The 6,363-nt window shown below is 36.9% G+C and overlaps 1 non-coding gene across 1 annotated transcript; it reads left to right on the top strand.

Annotated features, from left to right (window-relative positions):
• Positions 1-5,269: 5,269 nt before the first annotated feature.
• LOC112429076 (U6 spliceosomal RNA) lies at positions 5,270-5,376 on the top strand. Its single transcript, XR_003021206.1, has one exon. It is a non-coding gene; the product is annotated as a U6 spliceosomal RNA (small nuclear RNA).
• The last annotated feature ends 987 nt before the right edge of the window (positions 5,377-6,363 follow it).

The raw sequence follows: 6,363 nt of genomic DNA, 5'->3' as shown, positions 1-6,363 counted from the left end.
TAAAGCTGTTAAATGCTCAAAAACAGCAGAAAAGAGCAAGCAGATTTTAAGAACCAAAGAGAATCATAAAAATAAAATATAAAAATTGAGATAGAAAACTCAATAGATAAGAATTGCAGTTGACTAGATATATTTGAAAGGAGAATCTATGAACTGGAAGAGCAAACTCAAGATAGTATCTGAAATGCAGCAGAAATGGTAGATGGAAGAATCAGACAAAGAGACAGACAAAGAAAAATTAGATGAAATAAACATATTCCTAGAAAATGTAACTTATCAAGAAGAAACAAGGTACCCAAATAGTTATATAATTATTAAAGTTTGAATTAATAGTTAAAAGTCTTCTCATAAAGAAAAAAAACTCCAGAACCAGAGGTTTTATCGGTGGGTTCTGCCAAATATTCAAGGGAACAAATAATTTTAATCTTACATAAATATTCCAAAATGTCAAAAAGAAAGAGAAGTCTCTATCTGTTTTATGAAGTTAGCATAATTGTGACACCAAAGACTGACAAAACCATATGAGAAGTTGCAGAAATCTTAAAGCATTAGCAAGTGGTATCCAGCAATGTATATAAAGGATAATTCATTTTGACCAAAGTGGGTTAATTTCAGGAATTCAAGGTTGGCTTAACGTAAGGAAAAATATTTTCATGTAATTCACAATATTAACATAAAAAGGACCTTAATAGCTAAGAAAACTTTTTATCCTCCTGTTATTAATATTTCTTCTCCAGCTGTCAGATGAACATACAGTTGTAGGTTCAGCAGCTACCTTGAACCATGAGGTGACTTTGAGGATTGCAAAGCAGAAAGGTAAGAGCCTGAATCTTTGATGGCACCAAAGGGCTGCCATAACAGCCTTGGACTACTGACCTTCTGATTTCTTCTATGTGAAAGACAAGTAGTATCTTTTCTAAGCCACGGACATGCTTTTTAAAAATTAAATTAGCAGAAGCAAATCCTAATTGACTGTGACACCTGGAGTAGATTAACGGAGGTGAGGGAGCATCAGGAAAAGCCTCATGGAGCACACGATATTTGAGTTGGGACTTGATGAATGAGTACAATCTTACCAGATAGCACAAGGATTAGAAAGGAGGAAGGCACTCTAGACACAATAGTAGCAGTGTGGAAAAGTGCAGGGCAGGAAAAAGCAGCTTGTTCAGAAATTAAGAAGATGAGTATAACATGTATATTTCTTGAATATCGTTTCGAACTTAGGCATGGTCTGGGACCGGGGCTGAATTGAACTGGAGAGGAGGGTCATTTTGCAGCTCCATTACATGTAAACCAGCACCTCTGGGGGAAAGCAGTGACCTTTTGCAGGAGCTGTGTGAGTAAACAGATATTAGCCAAGCAGGACGCAACTCAATGAGGGGCAGTGAGTCCTTGACTTGCAGGAAGGTGATGTGAGCTTAAGTTTTTGCCTCATAGCTGAGAACGTGCTTCAGACAAAAGTGACCAGATCAGTCCTTTTTGCTGATGGCTCTGCGCAGGTGATCCTAAGTCCTTTGCACTAGTGGAGTGAGTTCCCTAACGATAAAGTTCCTGAGAAGGAAAGATGCTATAGATGAATAGAAAAAAAGAGCTGTTCATCTGTGTATCTGGTGATTTGGTTGCCAAACATATTTTTTCCTCAAGAATCAGGAACCTTTACAAGAAATCAGGCCCTGAGGTACCCAATTGCACAATGCCACACACATTGCAATTTTTCTGAGGCAGTCAGTCATAGCGTAATTACTAATAGTACCCCCTTTCACTTTCAAAAGTATACTGCTTTGGATGATACATTTTATGATCACCTTACTTGTGTAAGGACTTCATAAAGGAATTCTTATATCTTTGCTAGTGCTTTCTCTCATTTGGAGAATAAACAAATCACTACCACTCTCCTTTCCCCCTAAATAAATCTGGGGATCAAAGAGAAACTTTGAGAGGATATATTATTTGATTACAGTATTTCAGAGACACTTAGGATGGATAGGAAAATGCATCTATAACATAATATGAGCAGCATTATTTTGCAAAGAATAGGGTCAAAGCTGTGATAATAGGAAGAATATGGATTTAACATATGAGACTAGGCTGAGTGATTTTCGGAGGAAAAAGTGAAACCTAAAACAGGAAAACATGATTGCCCTTGGTAATTCAAGAGAAAATTAGCCACAGGCCTCACTTGTGGAGAGAGACTGAATTATAATAGCCCCTGTTCCCTCTTCTTCCCCCACCAAGGTAATCAGAGAAGGGAGCCCAAGGCCCTCCATCAGTGCCAGCAGGAATCTAGGAGGTGGAGACGTCTCCTCAGACCCTCTCACCATCATTGGCTAAAGTTTGAGGTCCTGAGTTTTCAAGATACAGATGGGATAGGAATTATAATGGCATTTTTCAGATGGGGATATTGAAACTCAAAAGATGACTTGCTCAAATTATAGAGTTTATAAATGGCAAAACCAGGAGTTTGAGTTTAGGACATTCCTCCATGAAAAAATAGAATCATTATAAGGACTCCAAGTTCCCTAGAGAAAACCTGTGGCCTGAGAAATGGCAGAAATAACTGGGATTTTTAGCCTGAAGATAAAGGAGACGTAGAGGCACAGGATATGATCTCTGTCATCAAATCCCTGATGGACTGTCAGATGGGAAAGAAGTTAGACCTGTGTGGGGTGGACACAGAGAAAAAAGCAAGGACTAGTGAAGGGAAGCAAAAAGGAAGCAGATGCCAATTCAACATACAGGAAAGGAAACTAACATTTCCTGAATATCTATCCATGCCAGGCATTTCACATATATATTCCTATTTAATTCTCAGACAGAGGGAAAAAACTGTGAAGTAGATATTATCCTCATTTTAAAAATGAGAAACCAGGAGATTTCCAACTTAGGGTAACGGCAGAGTAGCTTGTATTGCACTAACTCTCCTACCGATAACATTTGTCGACTCTGCACAAAATAGAAAAAAATGGTTTGAAATTACTGGGAAATTACCCAAATCAGGCAGAAACTAGAGGGGATTTGTCCCCTTGAAAGATGAGAACCACGCTGATTGAGATCTAGTTTATTCAACTTTCATCTGAGGGCAGTTGCTAGTCTCTGTGGCATGGTGGGGCATTTCAGATAGAGCTGAAGCAAAAAGCTGCAGTAATATTGGGGAGTTGGATGATGCATATCGGGTCTTCCAGAGCAGTTAGATGTTGAAGGGGGGAAATCCCAGAAAGAACGAAGCCACAGAGAGGAGCCCCCAAATCTGCATATAGATTCTACTCAAATCCTTGGCTGACACCTAAACCCTGAATGTATGGGATGAGACTGCATGACGCCTATGGGGGAAACAGTAGCTGGAATCCTGAAGAAAAACAAAAAAACCCAAAACACACAACTGAGCAGAGGATTCAGTAGCTGCCCACAATGGAGGCAGGGTTTAAAGTGTAAGTACCAACAAATGAGAGAGCCTTAATAAGTACCTCAAGCTTTGCACTGAAATCCCAGAAGGGCCACACCCTAGGATTAAATACCATATTCCAAGATTAAGGTATTCACCATAGGACTAAGGGGAAAATCAAAACAGACTTTCCCTAACAAAGCTTAAAACCAACTCCATAAAAGACCAAGGGAATTTGATGGTCATTTCCCTACCTATTAGAGCAAAACTAAATACTCTTCAAAGAAAGATAACAGAATACAAAATTATCTATGTATAATAAAATATTTTAATTTCTAGACATACGAAAAGACAGAAAAATGTAGCCCAGTGAAGAAAAAAAATCAGCTGATAAAAACGAAGTGACAAACCTGTGATACTGAAATTGGCAGAAGGGAACTACTGTGGTCTGAATGTTTTTGTTCTCCCAGAATTCATGTTAATACCTAATTACTGATGTGATAATATTAGGAGATGGGCCTTTGGGAGCAGATTAGACCATGATGGCAGAGGCCTCATAAATAGGATTAGTGCCCTTATAAAAGACACTCCAGAGAGCTAGTTACCCCCTCCACCATGTGAGAACATAGCAAAAAGGCACTGTCTACAAGAAAGCAGGTCCTGGCTGGGCATGGTGGTTCACACTTGTAATCCCAGCACTTTGAGAGGCCGAGATGGGTGGATCACAAGGTCAAGAGATCAAGACCATCCTGGCTAACATGGTGAAACCCCAACTCTACTAAAAATTAGCTGGACGTGGTGGTGCGTGCCTGTAGTCCCAGCTACTTGGGAGGCTGAGGCAGGAGAATTGCTTGTACTCGGGAGATGGAGGTTGCAGTGAGCTGAGATTGTGCTGCTGCACTCCAGCCTGGCGACCAAGTGAAACTCTGTCACACACACACACACACACACACACACACACACACACAAAGAGAAAGCGGGTCCCTCACCAAACACTAAATCTGCTGATGCCTTGATCTTGGATTTCCCAGCCTCCATAACTGTGAAAAATAAATTTCTGTTGTCTACAAACCACCTAATTCAAGGTATTTTTCTGATAGCAGTCCAAATGAACTAAGTCAAGAATTTAAAAATAGCTGTGATAAATATAATAACAAATCTATAGGAAAAGATGTATTCATTTTTAATGTGTGAAGAGATGAGGAATTTGAGAAGAAATATGAATACTATAAAAAGAACTAAAAGGAAATTTTAGAAACTGAAAAATACAGTATTTGAAATGTAAAAAAAAAATTAGAAAATATCATGGTAGATTGAATAAAGAAGAAGACAGGATCAGTGCACTGGAATATAGATCAATAGAAATTATCCAAGCAGAAGCATGGAAGGAGAAAATGTTGAAAAACAATTAACAGAGCTTCAACAACCTGTGGGACAGTATCAAGTGGCTGAGAAAATGGCCACTGGAGTTCCAGAAAAAGAGGGGCAAAAGAACTACACAGCAGAAAAAATATTTGAAAAAAATTGGTCAAATATTTTCCAAATTTGATCAAAAAGAAGAAGCCCATAGATCCAAAAAACAAAACATGCCTCAAACAAGATAAATACAAAGAAAGTAACATGTAACACATCAAAGTTAAATTCCTAAAATACACAAATAAACAGAAAATATAAAAAGCACCCAGATAAAGTCAATTTCTCATTAGAAACAATTGAGGCCAAAAGACATAATTAAAATGCTAAAAGAAAAAAAGAAAAAAGTTTTCAACCTAAAATTCTGTACCAAATAAAAATTACTTACAAAAATGAAGATAAAATAGGTATTTTCAGATAAATGAAAAGCAAGCTAATATGTTATCATGCGTGACACAATTACAAAAAGTGCTAGTGCTTACTTTGGCAGCACATATACTAAAATTGAAATGATACAGAGAAGATTAGCATGGCCCCTGCACAAGAATGACATGCAAATTTGTGAAGTATTTTATATTTCAGGCCAGAAGAGAATGAGATGATATATTCAAAGTACAGAAAAAAAAATTGGCAACCAAGAATACTGAACCTGGCAAATCTGTCCTTCAGAAATGAAGGCGAGACAAGGACTTTTCTAGACAAACAAAAGCTGAAGGAGTTTATCACCACTAGATCTACTTTATAATAAATGCTAATGGGAGTTCTTCACATTGAAATATAAAGTGCTAACTAGCAACATGAAAACATATGAAAGCATAAAACTGATAAACGTAAATATATAGTCAAATTCAGGATAGTCTAATACAGTAATGGTGATGTATAAATCACAAATATTCATAGTATGAAGGTTAAAAGACAAACTATTTACAAATAATAATAGGTAAAATAACTGGTTAAGGGATACACAATACAAAATGGTATAAATTGTGACTAAAATACAATGTGGGTGGGAAAAAGCAAGTGTAGAGTTTTTTAAATGCAGTCTAAGTTAAGTTGTTATCAGCTTAAAATAGCCTGTCATAACCATAAGTGGTTTTATGTAAGCTTCATGGTAGCCACAAAGCAAAAACCTACAATAAGTACACAAGAGATAAAGAGTAAGGAATCAAAGCATACCAGTACAGAAAATCATCTAATCCCAAAGGAAGACAGCAAGATGGGAAGAAGAACCAGAAAGCAATTAATGAAATGGCAATAGTTAAGTCTTTGTCTATCAATAATTACATTGAATATAAATGTATTAAATTCTCCAATCAAAAATTGTAGCTATTGAATGATTAAAAGAAACCCCATGACTCAACTATAGGCTGCCTACAAGAGACTTAACTTACCTATATGGACTTAATTCACCTTTATAGATTAAAAGTGAAGCGATGAAATAAGATATTCCATGAAAATGAAAACCAAAATAGGGCAGGAGTTATATTAGATAAAACAGACTTAAAGTCATAAACTTCAAAAAGAGACAAAGATATAATGATAAAAGGGTCAATTCATCAAGAGGTTAT

The sequence above is a fragment of the Macaca nemestrina genome, chromosome 1 (genome assembly GCF_043159975.1).
Source record: "Macaca nemestrina isolate mMacNem1 chromosome 1, mMacNem.hap1, whole genome shotgun sequence".
Classification (NCBI taxonomy): domain Eukaryota; kingdom Metazoa; phylum Chordata; class Mammalia; order Primates; family Cercopithecidae; genus Macaca; species Macaca nemestrina.
Note: the sequence above shows the minus strand (reverse complement) of the source record. Positions and strands in the feature narration are given on the sequence as shown.